Source organism: Ochotona princeps, chromosome 6 (genome assembly GCF_030435755.1).
Source record: "Ochotona princeps isolate mOchPri1 chromosome 6, mOchPri1.hap1, whole genome shotgun sequence".
In the NCBI taxonomy this organism is placed as follows: Eukaryota; Metazoa; Chordata; class Mammalia; order Lagomorpha; family Ochotonidae; genus Ochotona; species Ochotona princeps.
Window position 1 is genome coordinate 4,552,865 of NC_080837.1, and position 15,324 is coordinate 4,568,188.

Here is a 15,324-nt window from a genome sequence, read left to right on the forward strand (position 1 = left end):
TCTGGAGCTGTGAGATCTGCCGGTTCTGGGGATCAGGCGCTGGTGCTGGCTTATGGATGGTTTCTGTGCAACGTGAGATTTTGTTGTGTGTTTAATTAGACATTTTTTTGGACAGACATATAAAAATTGTTCTTATTTATAGGAATTGGAGTCCCAGCTTGAGCTTCCTGCTAGCACACACTGGGAAACAGTGGCCGTAGCTTAAGCCTCTCTTAAGTTTGAATGAGTTCTGTAACCTCTTCCTGCCCACAGGCCTCACCTCCCAAGGGAGATGCTGCCACCCAGCTCCCCAGGAAGGGGTGGGGATCAGGATGGGAGGTATTCTGGGGGTACCTGCAAGGTGGCCCATTTGTGGGCTGAAGCCTGGCGCTTGGCTCCGATCTTCGTCTTCTTTTTTTTTTTTTAAATGGATATATTTGAAAGGCAGTTGCAGAGAGAGAGGGCAAGATAGAAAATTCTTGCTTCTGCTGGTTCACTCCCTATGTGGCCACAGCAGCCAAGGTTGGGCCAGACCAAAACTTCTTCCACATCTCCCACATGGGTGGCAGAGGCCCAAGGACTAGAGCCGTCCTCCACTGCTTTCCCAGCCCATTAGCAGTTTGCTGGATAGGAAGTGGAGTAGCTAGGACTTGAACTGGCACCCATATGAGATGCTGACGCTGCAGGCTGCAGCTTTACCTCATATGCCACTGCACCAAACCCCTCTGTCTAGTCTTCTTTGAAGGAACCAACTTAAGAGGCTGGAACAGGACCACCAGGAAAGGACTGGGAGAGGCTAAAAGATGGCCAGAGCTGTGATGGCCCAAAGCCAGGAGTCCAGAACATCTTCGGGTCTCCCATGCACGTACAGGGTCCCAAGGCTTTGGGCCGTCCTCAACTGTTTTCCCAGGCCACAAGCAGGGAGCTAGATAGGAACTGATACCCATATAGGATCCTGAGCATGCAAGGTAAGGACTTCAGGCATTAGGCTACCATGCCACGCCTGGTGGGCAACATCTTAACCACCGCACTGAACACCTGCTGCCTTCACGTTTTCTCCTGTCCACTTTGTCCCCTTTGTGGGGTAAGGGGAGGCCTTTGGATAAGAGCCCCTCCCTCGCTTTAAGGCTCCGTCTCAGTCTCAGCCCAAACAGTGGCTCTGAGAGGGGCCAAACAAGGTCCAGCCCTGCCCGTAGTGTGAGAATCTTCATTCTTGGATGGGGTCTGCTTTGTGGGTCGGCACGGGGGGGGCTCTGCCTGGAAATAGCTGGAAGCTGATCTTTCTCTGTCCGCCTAAGGCAGGGTGGGGAGCATGCAGGCTGCCCCAGTCTGCTGGCGTCTCGTGGTGTGGGTGGTGGTTTTCCAATGGAGAGGACACAAAGCTGATTCCTCTGAGCCCCAGTGAGCTTTGAAGAGGCTTTTGAGAAAACACAAGGGGAAGAGCTCATCTTTATAAATGCCGGCCCTTGGCGTGTCTCCATCACAGCAGTAGGTGGGAAGGTTGTGGGCGGTGCTTTAGAGACCACACACACAGCAGCAGCGAGTCTGGGATCGGGCCAGGCCTTGGATGCCAGGCTGTCTCAGCCCCAGCCCTGTGTGTGTCCCAGATGCTGCCGCTCAGCCCTGAGCTTCCTTGTGGTCTATGACAGGTGTGCCTGTTGCCCAGGGCTCCCTGTACCCCCTCCACTCCACCCCACCCTGTCCTGCCTTCTTTTCTTACCTGCCCACCTGTGGGGGAGGGGGCCCAGTCCGTGGCCCTCCCTGTGTGCCCCTACACAGGACCAGAGGGAAGAGGACAGGGACTGGGAATAGAAGATGCAGCCCCGGGGAGGTTGCGGGGACTCGGTCAGGAGGGCTGGGCGGCTTGTGGATAACTCCTCTGCTTATCCCTTCCTAGTAGTTATTTCAGACTGGGGGTGGGTCTGATATAAGTGGCTTCACCTGCTGCGGAGAAAAACACCATTGTCCTATACCCTGGTTAAAACCCTCTTCGGAGGACTTTTTGTTAGGCTTGAGGTGAGATCCAAAGCCCTGGGGCCGATGTTGCAGTGCAGTGCCTGAGCCCACCATGTGTGAGGGCTTCCCATAGGAGTGGTGACTTGAATCCTGGCTGCTCCACTTCTGATCCAATGCCCTGCTAATGTGCCTGGGAAAGCAGCAGAGGATGGCCCAAGTGCTAGAACCCCTACACCCCTACATAGGGGATCCAGAAAAACTTAAGAGTTGGCTGGGCTCTGGTCATTGCAGGCATTGGGAGAGTGAACCAACAGATGAGATTCTTTCCCTCTATTTTGCCTTCCAAATAAATAAAATAAATCGTTATTAAAAACCACAAAGCCAGATCCCAGGTTTGCTGGCCATCACTCTAAGGCATTACCTGGATGCTTTTGGGGTTTTGCATCTGTGCTTCCTGTTCTTAGGAGAACACCTGCCTTGACCCTCTGTCCTCAGGGAACTCCAGCACTGCTAGCATCTCCAGCATGTAATAGGTGCTCAGTGTGTGTGCGCTGAGTTAAGGAAGAGAAGCAAGTCAAGGGTACATAGCAGGGGATGCAGGTGGTCGTAGAGTAGCAGTTGAATGCATGGGTGTGTGTGTGTTGAGAATCACCTTATAATGACCCTTATAAATGACTGCCTTAAAGCTGTCATGGCTATGCATGTCTGGGGGACAACGTGTGTTCAAGTGGGTCATGTTCACCCACACACGTCTCCTGTTTAGCAGCAGTGTGACTTTGGGGTGTCAGTTGCCCCACCTAAGGCAGGGCGTGCTGGGGCTGGAACCCTGGTAGGTGGCCCCTTGGAAGGGTGACAACTGCCCGGGAGTCTCAGGTACTTTTACAATGGCTGAGGGATGGGGAGTGGTAAAGGCTGGGGGATGTGGCCTGACACCCTCCTCCAGGGTGGTAGCCCAGATGTCATGCAGCCAGGAGGCCACTGTGGGAAGGGCCGAGGGTACCACTCAGGATAGGGTCTGGGCGTCCCATGAACTGGAACTGGGTTCTGGTTTGGCCTTTGTTGCTGTCTCACTGTGTGTTGTTGGGCAAAGCCCTTCCCCTCTCTGGATCTTAGTTTTCTCCTTGCACCGTGGCCCACAGGTGGATGAGGGTTAGTCAACAGCTGCATCTCAATGTGGATGCATTAAAATAAAACAACATGGCTTGGTATGGTAGCCTAGTGGCTAAATCCTTGCCTTGCATGCACCAGGATCCCTTATGAGCACCAGTTCGTGTCCTGGCTGCTCCACTTCCCATCCAGCTCCCTGCTTGTGGCCTGGGAAAGCAGTGGAGGACAGTCCAAAGCCTTGGGACCCCACACCCACGTGAGAGACCTGACTTCAAATTGGCTCAGCTCTAACTGTTGTAGCCACTTGGGGAGTGAACCAGCAAATGGAAGATCTTTCTGTCTATCTTTCCTCCTCCCTATAAATCTGACTTTCCAATAAAAATAAATAAATCTTTAAACAACAATAACACTGTAATAGGGCATGCAAGTCTGGCTTCCACACGTGGCTGGTGGCTGCCATATTGGAGGGCATGGGTGCTGTTCTGATGCACAGAGCTGGCCTCAGGCCTGTCCTGGGGTGCGGCTGCCCTGCGTGCAGGACCCAGGGTTGCCCTCATCCTGATTTGGCTGACTTGGGTTTGCCCTGCCATGCCCCCTCCCCGCTTCACTGTATCCTGATACTCACTCCAATCCCTTCTCTTTTCTAGGGACCCCCATGACCATGTCCTGGTTGCCTTGAGTTTGTGGCTGCACAGCATCCGCCCATACCTCCAGGCTTCTGACCGCATCCACCCTCCAGCCAGCTCCCAACCTGGCCCCAGGGGACTCGTTCAGCTTTGGGACCCAGCTGGGCACAGCCGCAGTCACGGTAGGTGGTACCCTTCTTCCCTTCTTACTCTCCCCCTGGCTCTGGAATTGCCCAAGCCATCCTGGTCCCTGGGTCACCTCTTTGGCTCTGTGTCAGGGTCCCTGAAGTGGTGAGTAGCCTAAAAAAAAAAATGCTATTTCAGGAAAATGAAGTTGTCAGTTCATGTAAGCCACATGTCCAGAGGCAGCGTGGGCTTCAGGCTAGGTTTGATCTAGTATTTAACCACAGCACGTGGCTTGTTGCTTTTTCTTCATTCCTCTCCCATGGCAATGTTTGCATGCCTTGTGGCATCTTCACCCTTGCTGTGGTCAAGGATGTCGGTTGTGGCTTCTGAGGGCAGCTCCAGCTGCCTAGCCTAGAGCCCAGTGGCGGGGGACCCTCAGCCCTCCTTTGGCAAAGCACCTTCCACACTCCCTCTGTCCCCCTGCCTGTCTTCTTACTCTCCTGTGGGCCCCGGCCATGCAGTTCCCCCACCTGTTTGTTATGCCCTCCTCCGCCCTCTTCTTCAAGGCCCAGTCCAGGTCTGCTGTTCCCCAGGAGGCCAGGGGCAGAGGGTTCTGGCCATGGTCAGCTCCATCAGGCTGTTTCTTTAGTCCAGCTCCACCTTTCATACAGTCATGAAGACCAAGGCCTCACTTGTTTCCTCACATGGGTGACTGCATCATGCTGGGCGGTCGGGCTCTTCGCCTGGGCTGCTAGGAAGCTCCCAGCTGGCTGGCGGCTGGAGCCCATGCAGCGTTTGGCTGCTTAGCATGCCTGTCTGTGGCTTCGTCCTCTCTTCTGCCATCTCTTCCTTCTCCTGATCATTATACTTCGCAGCCTGTGCTACTAAATGACTCTCAGCAACCCCAGGTGCTTCTGGAAGGAAGGAGGAAGGCAAAAGCCAGTAGGTGTGGCTGCAAGTGCTCACTTGGGCCGGGAGGTGGGGGACAGCTAAGATGAGGGGTCTCCCCTAGACCCAACAGCCCAGAGAAGTAACCCAGTGCCTAACTGCAGTGGCCAAGGGGTCTGGGAGTCTAAAGAACCTAGCTCTGTTTCCTGCCGTTTCCCTTCTGGCCCGTCTTATCAGAAGCTAATGAAAGAGGCCGGGAAACCCAATCCGCTGGTAATTAAATTTACTTAACGGGTATTCAAGTGGAGTAATGAGAAGTTTAATGCAGTGATTAGATTTTTTTCTTTAATTAATTAAAATGAGAGCCAGGCTTCTCGCCAGCAAACCCAACTTGACCCTCTGCGTGAGAACAGCTGGCAGGGACGGTGGGCGCTGGGCCGGGTGGGTCACGGACTCTGGGCTGAGCTTCCCCTCGGGCCCAGGGCGCTGCTGGTCTCAGAAGTGAGCCCGCCTCTGGCGTCCACTCACCCACGCTCTGCTCCCATTTTTGAGCCAGTCTCGGGCGTCGCATCAGGTGGGTCCGCAAGGGAGCTGGGAAGCCAGGAGCGGAAAGCTGGGGTTTTGCAGGCACCATGGTGGGAACAAGTGTCCAGGTAGTCATGGGCCAGTGACACCATCCTCTGGAGTGGGCTAGCCAGGTCTGGGATGGGCACATCGGAGATTCAAGCAGATACAGTGGCTAAAGTGGGAGGGTTTTGAGCCTTTGTTGAGCCCAGCTTCCAGCCCCAAGCCCAGCTTTGGCCATGATCCCAGCCCCTTGACTCTGGTCCCACCTTAACTCATGCTCTCAGTTGGCTGCACAGCCCTGGGCCCAGCTGCCCACTGAGTGCACTGCTGTTAGGAACATAGAAAAGCAGGTGTTGAGAGGGGGAGGGCAGGGACCGCCCCGTTGGTCCATCCCCGTGGCTAGCTCTGCCACCTGTGGGCAGGACTGCTGTGCCAGGCCCCACGCTGGGCTCCAGATCGGCTGAGATGAATCAGATGTGGTCCCTGCCCACAGGGCTGGTGGGGGAGGTGATGACAGCAGCCGGCGATCAGCGCTGAGGGAGAGATGCTGGGGGGCTGCAGGGGCCTCTGTGTTGAATGCCTTCCATCATCTGTGGCAGCAGGTGCTGGGGCAGGGAGGAGGCTGAGTGGGCACCCCGAGGAGATGGGGGCTGGGAGGAGTGATGAGTGTTCTCCCGAGAACTGGCTGAGACCCACCCCCAGGGCCCTACTTCTGTGTCCCTTTGTGAAGAGGAATCAGAGGTGTGAGGTACAAGGCAGCTGGGCTGTGTGTGCCCCCGAGGCCTGAGCGCCCCCCAGTCTGCACCTCTGCTCCTGGGAGTGAGCCTGCTGCAGCTCTGGGGTCTTCTGTTCTCTTGGCTGTTCCAGCCTGATCTGGGGTGAGCCCAGTTGGGCATGGCTGGAGCACACAGCAGGGAGAAGGCAGAAGCCATAGATGGGCAAGGGACAGAACACCCTATGCCACCAGCCTGTCATGAGGCCAGGCATCCTCTAGGCCGTGCTGGCCATGGCACTGGTGGGTCTGTGGCCTCCAGGAGGCATTAGGCCTCTCTCTGATCAGATGCATGGTCTTGGAGTTGCACATCTGGCTGGCAGGGGATGAGGTCAGAGGCAGGGCTAGAAATGGGCTCTGTGATCAGGGAGGGTGGCTGGAGGGCAACAGGAAGCAACTGAGACCCCTGTGCCCTGTAAGAAGCTGTCAGGAGGCAGCTGGCATGGTGGCAGGTGTGCAGGAGGGAGAGGGAAGACTCAGGGCACTGCCCAGGGTTGGCTTGGGGGACTATGTGGCCACTGCCATCGGCACCTGGAAGTAGGGACAGGCTCGGGAAGGAGGTGTCCTTGGCAGGAATACATGGCCATCTGAGCATGGACTGACATGCACACGTGTTGGGGGGGCACCTGCTTGGGGATGCTGGAGGCTGCTGGGGTTGTACCACCACAGTTGTGCATGGAATAGTTTGTCTCTGCCAAGTGTCCACTTACAAAGGACCATACGAGCACACAAACATGCTTGTACACATTTATGCACACATAAATACATACACACTCTCATATAACACTCATACACAAATAATGCACAGCTGCACACACACACAATCACGCACTCATACCACATGCTCACACATACACAAAACATCGATTCAGACACACACACTCACTCTAACCTCTGCCACCGAGTGAGGTGTGTTCACACAGGCAAGGAGCTGGAAGGTGACATAGCTGAGAACCCAGCCAGCGGGCGGCAAAGAAGAGGGGTTTCTGTCCACAAAACTCCTGCCAGCAGCCCACCCTCATTGTTCAGAGACCCACAGAAACCAGGCCAGGGGCCGGGCTGCCTGGGTTGAGGACAAGGTCCCCTGCTTCCACTTCCCCAGTTGTGGATGGCGTTGACCTTGCCCTCCTCCCAGGCCCCGTCGGTGGCCATGACCACGAGGCTACCAGTGAGAATGATGAAGGCCCTCACCTGCCCCTCATCTGCCCCCTGCCACCTTCCCTTGCCAGCATCTCCTCAGTTCCCAGAGGGGCCGCCTGCCACCCAAGGCCTTAGAGCCTCAGCACTGTGGGTGTGTTTGCAGCCCCAGCCCCAGAGAATGCACTAAATAAAGCCCAGTCTCTCATCAGGGGCACCTAGGTCATCATGTCCAGGTGTGTCTCCCTGAGACCTTGCATTCATCCTGCCAGTGCCCAAACCTCTGGAAACTGGCCCTTCCTTCAAGTCCAAGTTTAAATGTCCTTCCTCCTTGAGTGAGGTGGCCCAGGTGCTCTTTGGAGTCAGGGGTCTGAGCTGATCCCAGCCCAGCTGAGCCACTCTGGAGGCCTGGCTGATTCTGGGATGCCTCGCTGTCAGCCTCTGTGGCCAGGGACACAAACAGAAGCTCCCAGGCCCCTTCCTGTGCGAGCGTAATGCCCAGGATCCACACTGGCACAGGCCTGTCGCCAGGGAGAAGCCCACTAGATTGGAGGAGTTGGTGCTCTCTCGTGCACATGTAAGCCTCCTGGCCAAGGAGACCGCGTGGCTACCAGGGAGCAGCTACTGAGCCCGTCAGAAAGTCAGTGAACAGGTGGAATTGAAAAATGAGTTTGCTTTGATGCTGCACAAGTTTGCCATGTGTGCTGATTTTTTGTGATGTGTATTTCCCACAAACTTTCTGAAAATCTCCTATAGGATGCATGAATCTCAATTTTTTTTTCTCCCGCATCACAACAAATTTATGTCTTAATTGCAGTGGCACGAGCCTTTAGAAGTGCCCTCATAGGGTTTGGTTTTTGATTGTACCGTGTCCCTCACACCCTGTATTTAACCACCTCCCCAGGGACGGCCACCCCCAACTGCAGCTCTGCACCTTCAAGATCCCCTGAGACAGAGTTCTTTTTCTAAGACATTTTTTATTTCTTTATCGATTATTGAAGAGACATAGAGACAGAAGCAAAAACAGATGAGATCATCCCATCTAACTGGTTCACCTCCCCACCCCACCCCAACCCCGAAATACTGCAATGGCTGAATTTGGGTCAGGTCATAGCCGGGAGCCTGGAACTCAATCTGAGTCTCCCATGTGGACGGCAGGGACCCAAATGCTAGGGCCATTGCCCGCTGCTTCCAAGGGTGCACATCAGCAGAGAGCTGCCTTCTAACTGAGCCCCAAACCCAGGCCCTCTGAATGGGATGCAGGTGTCCTGCATGATGTTCTAACCGCTATGCCAAACCGCTATCCCTTCTCCACTTGAAAACCACCCCTGCTCCTGCCTGCGATGCAAGCCCCTCCCGCAGCACACCCCAGTACACCTGCAGGGTCCCGTGCAACAATACCATGGCTCCCAGCTCCCTGGTAGATGTCCAGCATCAGCGAGTCTCTGGGATGTGCACAGGGGAGTGTCGGCATCAGTATCTATCCAGCGCTCATGAGTTACCCAGGAAACCCTCCCAATGGAAGATGCTTGAGGGAGGCTCCCAGCAGCTGTGGGGAGTCTGCTTGGGAATAGGGACATGGCCCTGTGTCACACTGCAGCCTGTCTTGGAAAAATCAGGAAATGACGAGGGGTGTGGATCGCACCAAGGGTGTCCCGTGGAGTTGCCTGCTACCCCTGTGTTACCTGGAGGGGCTTCCTGTACTCCCCATCCCTCTATGTGGTTCCATAGGGGGAGCACACAGCAGCAGCAGCAGCGCATCAGAGGTGATAATTGTCAGAGTCAAGTGCCAGCACCTCGTGCCTTAGAGCTGCAGTTAAGCTGGCAGCTCATTGTCACTTGCTGCTCTGAGGCCTAGAGGGGTTTCCCTTCCCCCTAGGCTGTCCATCATGGCAGATGAGATACCCAGGCTCCCCTACCCCACTCCACCCCCCTCGCACAGCAGGAGCTGCTATTCCAGAATCAAGCTCTGTGAAGGCGACCTGGCCTTCATTACAAAGTCAAGCTCAGGTCCTTGGATACATGCCAGGCTTTGACCTTGGGGCATCTCCAAGATGCCAGCGCCTACCACAGCTCCTAGCTGCCTTCTCCTGCCAGCAGGTCCCCCTATGGGGCCTGAACACACTCCTCTTGCTGACTTGGAATCTGAAGTGTGAGGAGTGCCAAATGAAGCTGAGTGTTATCACCCTAACCTTGAGCCACACGTTTAAGCCCCTGAAGCTGTGGTGGGATGGACCAGGGAGCCCTCAGGGCTTTGTCAGCAGGCTCACCTCCTTTCCTCATTGCCACTGAAGCACATGGCACCTGCCCAGGTTGGGAGGAATGGACAGCATAGTGACCTGCTCGGGAACCCGGGCTGCCAGTAGCTATGGCATCAGATACTGGTGACAAAGAAGAGGAAGTGGCTGCACACTGGCTCTTAGATGCCTCGTCCCATCAGCAACACACATCACTTTTGTTCACAAGCCGTCAGCCAGAATATCTTGAGCTGCCCAAAAAATTGTCGGGAGGGGGAGGTGTGGGCGTTGAGAGCTGCTGATGCCTGTTGTCTCTCCACCCTGAGGAGACCCTGAAGGTTAGAGAACCCTCCTGCCCCCCAGGTTTTGGCAGCCTGCCCCGTGGCTGGCCCTCCATTCCCAGGTTGGCCCAGGGTGTGAACTCCCTGGGGCTCAGGACTAGAAATGAGGACAGACTCACAGAGGGAAGGTCCCTGCTCGTGAGCTCCATGGCCTGGAGTGAGCGGGTGAGGGTGGAGGTGGTAGATGTGGCTGGCTGCCACGCAAGTGCCTAGGCACTGTCCTGATTGCAAGTGCTTGGCCCCGTGCTTACCGTGTGAGCTCAGGCCTCATCATGCCGTCTGCCATCTGTCTTCTCCTAAGATGGGCCAGCTTAGATGGATGGAGAGAGAGCCTCTGTCCTAGAGTGGCCGCAAGGAGTCAGTGAGTCCGGATTTGTAAAGTGCTCAGGCGGGGCCGGGCAGGTGGCCAGGGCTGCGCCTGTGCCAGCTCCCAGCACACTGCCCATTTGTCAGCTCCCGCTGCTCTGTGTTGGGGTGGAGGCCTTCGGCCAGGTTTCTGCTCCTGTGTTCGAAGCGGACGGGGAAGGCAAATAGCTAAATAATTATGATAATTTCTTATAGTCATGGTACTGAAAAAAAAAAAAGATACACCAGGCCCATGAAAGAAGCTTACACCATTCATCTTTAGGGAAATACAAATTAAAACCCACAGTGAGATGCCGCTATGTATCATTGCATTGACTTTAAAATATGTATATATATATTTATTTGAGGCACAGACAAAGGGTTCCTGTCCACTGGTTTACTCCCCAAATGCCTAGGACAACAAGTCTGAGTTGAGGTTGCAGCTCCAAACTGGGAATTCAGTCTGAGCCTCCTGCATGGGTGGTGGGAACACAGTCACACGGTCACACGAGTCATCACCATGGCCTCCCAGGATTTGCATTAGCAGGGATCTGGAGCCCGGCATTGTGATGTGGGACACAATTATCCCCACTACGAGGCTAGCTGCCTCTCCCAGGACCTGGTGTTTGGGCCCAACAGGTTAAAGACGACTGACAACCAGCATCCCCTATCATAGCACCTGTTCAAATCCTGGCTGCTCCTCTGCTCCACTGCCACTCCAGCTGCCTGCTACTGCTCCTGGGAAATCAGCAGAAGGTGGCCCACGTGCCACCGACATGGGAGGAGACCCGGAGCTCTTTCTTGCTGTCTCTAACTCTACCTTTCAGATAAATAGATACGTCAATAAATAAATATGTGTATCTTTTTTTAAAAAAAATCTAGTTTTCATTGCATTGACTTTGAAAATATTGACAGTACCAAGTGATGGGCAAGGACACAGAACAGCCGGTGGGAATGCAAAATGGGATAGCCACTTAGGGAGGCAGCTGTCAGCTTCTGAGAAAGTTAAAAATATGCTTCCTGTCAGTCCCCCGGTAGGTATTTAGCTAAGAGAGATCCTAACTGATATCTGTGCAAAACTTTGCATGTGAATATTTAAAAAAAAAAGATGGATTTATTTTTGAAAAGAGAGAATCTTCTATGTGCTGGTTTACTTTTCTAAAGGCTGTAATGGCCCAAGTTGGGCCAGGCTGGAACCAAGAGCCTGGAACTTCTCCTGCTCTCCTACCTGAGTGGCAGGGGCTCAACCACTTGGGCCATCTTCTGTTGCTTTCCCAGGTTCATTCACAGGGAGCTGGATTGGAAGTAGAGCAGTCAGGACTTGAACTGGCACTCACACAGGACAGTAGTGGTATAACTTGCTGTGCCACAGCAATGGCTCCATGTGTGAGTCTTTATGGTGGCTTTATTTTTGCATCACTAACATCTGGAAGCAGTGCAGCTGTCCTTCAGCTGGTGAACTGTTGAGCAGTGGACTACTACTCAGCCCTGGAAAAGAAACTCAGGACAGCATGGATAACTCTAAAGTGTACTCTGCTGTGTGCCCAGAGCCAGACTCAGGGCTCGTGTAGGTGCTGTGTGGACACCCTGGGGTGGGGAGGGCTGCATGGGACTGGGGCTGGAGGCTGGACTAGCTTACACAGCATGCTACTTTGTGGGGGCCAGAATTGCTGTGTGCCTCAATGGCAGTCATGGGTTCCCAAAGGTTTGTGGTTGCCAAGACTCATGGGAAAGGACAGAAGACAGAGCTGGCATGGTAGTAGACTTGCCCCTCAGTATACCTGGCTGGGAGGGGATTACCAGGGATGGACCCCTGGTGGCTGTAGAGGGAAGGGCTCCTGGCCCAGGACAGGGAGGGCTCTGACCAGGTCCCTGAGCTGAGGAAAAGGGCAGCAGGGTGCCCTGAGTGAGCAGGGAGGGACTGCCGTGGTGGGGTGGGGGACCTGTGGGTTGAGATGGGAGGACTGGTGAGGGGTGAGAGCAGGTAGCATCCTTGCTGAGAGTTTTGTGGGAGAGGGCCAGAAGCCAGACGTTCTGGGTACAGGAAGTGATGGGCAGTGGTGGGTTGTGGGTGATCCCTCTGTGTGTCCAGGAGCCTGGGGAGGTAGTGAGGAGGGAAGAGCCTAGAAAAGCTAGGCCTAGAAAGCTAGGCCAGAAGAGTGTAGGTTCCCAAGAGCGGCGAGGGGTGTCAGTCCTGGGCTGGCTGCTCAGGGGTGGGGATGGTGTGTAGCTGGGAGCCCTGTGTTGGCCTCCACTGACCTCCCGCTGTCTCCGCAGTGCACGCTGGGGCTGCCACAGACAGGCTGCCGTGCCCCCCGCCTGCAGAGGTTTGTCCCTTTGCCTCCCGGTGCCATCTGACCAGGTAGGAGGAGGAGGCTGGGTGGTGGGAAGGCTGGGCAGGGGTAAGGGGAAAAGGGCTGGGTCCCCTGAGCCAGGAAGGCCATTATGCACGAGCCCCTGGCTGGACAGTGATGGTGATAGAGGTGTGTAGTGCGGGCTCTGAAGACCCAAGAATTGGGATCCTCGCGGGGAGGGCTGTCAGTGTCCATGCAGGTGGCCAGCTTGGCAGCTGTCCTTCCTTGCTGGACAGCGAGTGACCCTGGGCTCATCTGTGCAGCCTGTGCCCCGTCGCTGTCTGTGATCTGCCAGGGCTTCCCTCTGCAGTGGTGCTGGCCAGTTCTGTGTGGCTTCCTCCCACCACCATCCATCCTGGGCAGGAAGGAACATGCCCACTTCCACTCCAGGTCCCTCTGCTCGGGCCTGCTTGGCAATGAGTCTTCCAGGGCTGGCATAGTGGGGGATGGGGTGGGGGTGGAGAACATCCAGTTATATTTGGATTTCAGGTGGGTCGCAGGCAAGTGGCTTTTGATATATAGTATCCCTAATACTGCCTGCCATATGCAGTGGTATTTGCTCAGGTGTGACCACGCTGATAAGGGGCCAAGCCCCCGTTTCTCTTCACCTCCAGCCAAGTCCTCCCTGGGGATTTCTTGCAAGTACCTTGGGAGGCATCCTGGGCCAGGGGCAGCTCCACCTGTTCAGGCCATAATCAACAGGGTGGGCAGCTCCTGCTTTTGGGGGTCTCACTGGAGCCTGAGGCCAGGACTGCTGTGGGGTCCCTTCTCCCCTATAACCCCCATCTCCCCCTCTGGGCAGACTGGGATGACTTTTATATCCATAAACATCACCATGGGACAGGCCAGGGAGCCAGGGACAGAGAATTGCCTGTGAATGGGGAACCCAGAGGGCTGGAGGTACTCTGTGGGGCCAAGAGCTATCTGTATTATGGGGCTATTTCCTCCTTAAACACATCTCTCTGATTCCTTAAGTTGACATGGTAGGGGAGTGGGGGGCTGCAGAAAGTTCAAAGAAAATGTGTATTATGGAAGAACTATGTGTGGATGTCAAAGCCTTTTTGTGGCCAAACCAGATTCTCTTTTAGTTCCATTTTTGCACACAGACTGTCCCCCCTCCCTCACTCCCTCCCTGCCTACCCCCACTCTCTCCTTGATGGTATTTAAGGCATGCGGTTCAAATTCTTCCCATAATCCCCCGCTCCTGTTCACGAGTTTGGTACACAAATCCTGCCAGACTCATTTCCCACGCTCCTGTAAACACAGTTTGGAAGGAGACGTCTGGGCCTGCACTGCCCAGAATGGACGTCATGTCTGTCTTCCACATCCCCCGTGTGTGTGGCCTGGGAGCCACTTACTCATGGTTACTCCTACCTGTGGCCATTTAGGGCATTTTTGGCATTTGGCTATTGACCAAACTGTCTTCCTGAGGGAACCTATGGGCTCTCCTACCTGTGTGCACCTGCCGTGAGGATGTCCCTAGAGGTGGGTCGGCTGGGTCAGAGGCCTGTGCCTTTCTGTGCTTGATCTAGTTTTTTAGAGAGAGGGAGAGACTGAGAGAGATCCTCCCCCGCTGCTTCACTCTCCAAAGGGCCACACCAGCCAAGGCTGGAGCAGGCCAAAGCCAGCTGCTTCAGCCAGTCCTCCCATGTGGGTGCAGGGTCCCATGACCTTGGGCCATCCTCTTCTGCTTTCCCAGGTCCATTTGCGGGAGCTGGCTGGGATGCAGAGCAACCAGGACTTGAACCTGCACCCTTATGGGTTGCAGGTACCACAGATGGCGCTTTATCCAGCAGTGCTACAACACCAGCACCTTCCTATGTTTTTAATGCCACCACACACCACACAAGGAGACCCCATCGCCTGTTCCTTGCCAACCACAGCATTTTCAGTGCCCTGAGATCTTTGCCAATTGGCGAAGTGGAGAACAAGTTTTTTTTTACCTGTCTGGTTGCTAAGGAGGTTGAGCTCGTTTGTGTGTACCCTTGGCCATCTCTGCCACCTCCTTGCGTGTGGCCATGAGCCCAGTGAGTATTTACGGAGTACCTGCGATGTGTTCAGGGCGCTGCTTTGGTTAGAGACCAAACAAGGGAGCAAAACGGCTGCTGTGGTGGGGGAGGGACAGCCAAGGAGAGGCGTTGTGTGCGAGGCATAGCATAGAACGTGCATGCTAACTGCTGAAAAGGAGGAGAGATGGAGAGGAAGGCGAGCCAGGAGAGGCCTGGGCTGGGCAGGACGTGTGAGAGAGGCCCACGGAACTGGAGCAGAGGGAGTGAGGGGGAGAGTGGGCAGCGCAGTAAGAGAGGCCAGGAGCCAGAATCACACAGGGTCCAGGGCCAACCAGAGGGCTTTGGCACCCACTCAGGGTGAAGTGGGAAGCTTGGGAGGGTCTTAGTCCTGGGGAGTGGGTGGGGGGTACCAGTTGGGAGGTTGCCTATGGCTATGAGCCAGGGGCCTGGACCTGGGGTCTTGCTAGGGGAAGCAGCTGAGGGAGACTAATACACAAGCTAGGCAGGGGGATTTGCTGACAGGGAGGGTGCGGGGTGAACCTGGGGGAATCTCGGGGGAACAGGGAAAGAGAAGAGAGATGAGAGGGAGTCTGGGAGCCAAGTCCTGGTCCATAAGAATGCCTTCTGTGAAATACTGGGGTGTTTTGGGGTTTGGGATATTTCCACATTTCTTAACAAAGCAGAGTTGTGACACTTTCTGTGGGTGGTGTCAGGCCGGCGCTCAGGAAGTTGCAGGCTTCAGAGCAGCTGAGATCTCCGGGCAGGCAGGGATGTTCAGCCGGCAGTTGGAAGGGAGGGTGCCATGGACAGAGATCGGGTTTGAGGTAGGGAAAGAGTGGCGGGCAGGACTGGTTGTGTCAACAAGGGGCGGCTGCTTGTG

At 55.2% G+C, this 15,324-nt stretch overlaps 1 protein-coding gene across 1 annotated transcript in view; it reads left to right on the forward strand.

Moving 5' to 3' along the window:
* The window catches only part of LINGO1 (leucine rich repeat and Ig domain containing 1), a 136,996-nt gene that overhangs the window by 84,786 nt on the left and 36,886 nt on the right, over positions 1-15,324 (forward strand). The window contains exons 3-4 of the mRNA XM_058665309.1: positions 3,690-3,850; positions 12,359-12,443. The gene's annotated coding sequence lies outside the window, so the exon portion shown is untranslated. The remainder of the gene's footprint in view (positions 1-3,689; positions 3,851-12,358; positions 12,444-15,324) is intronic.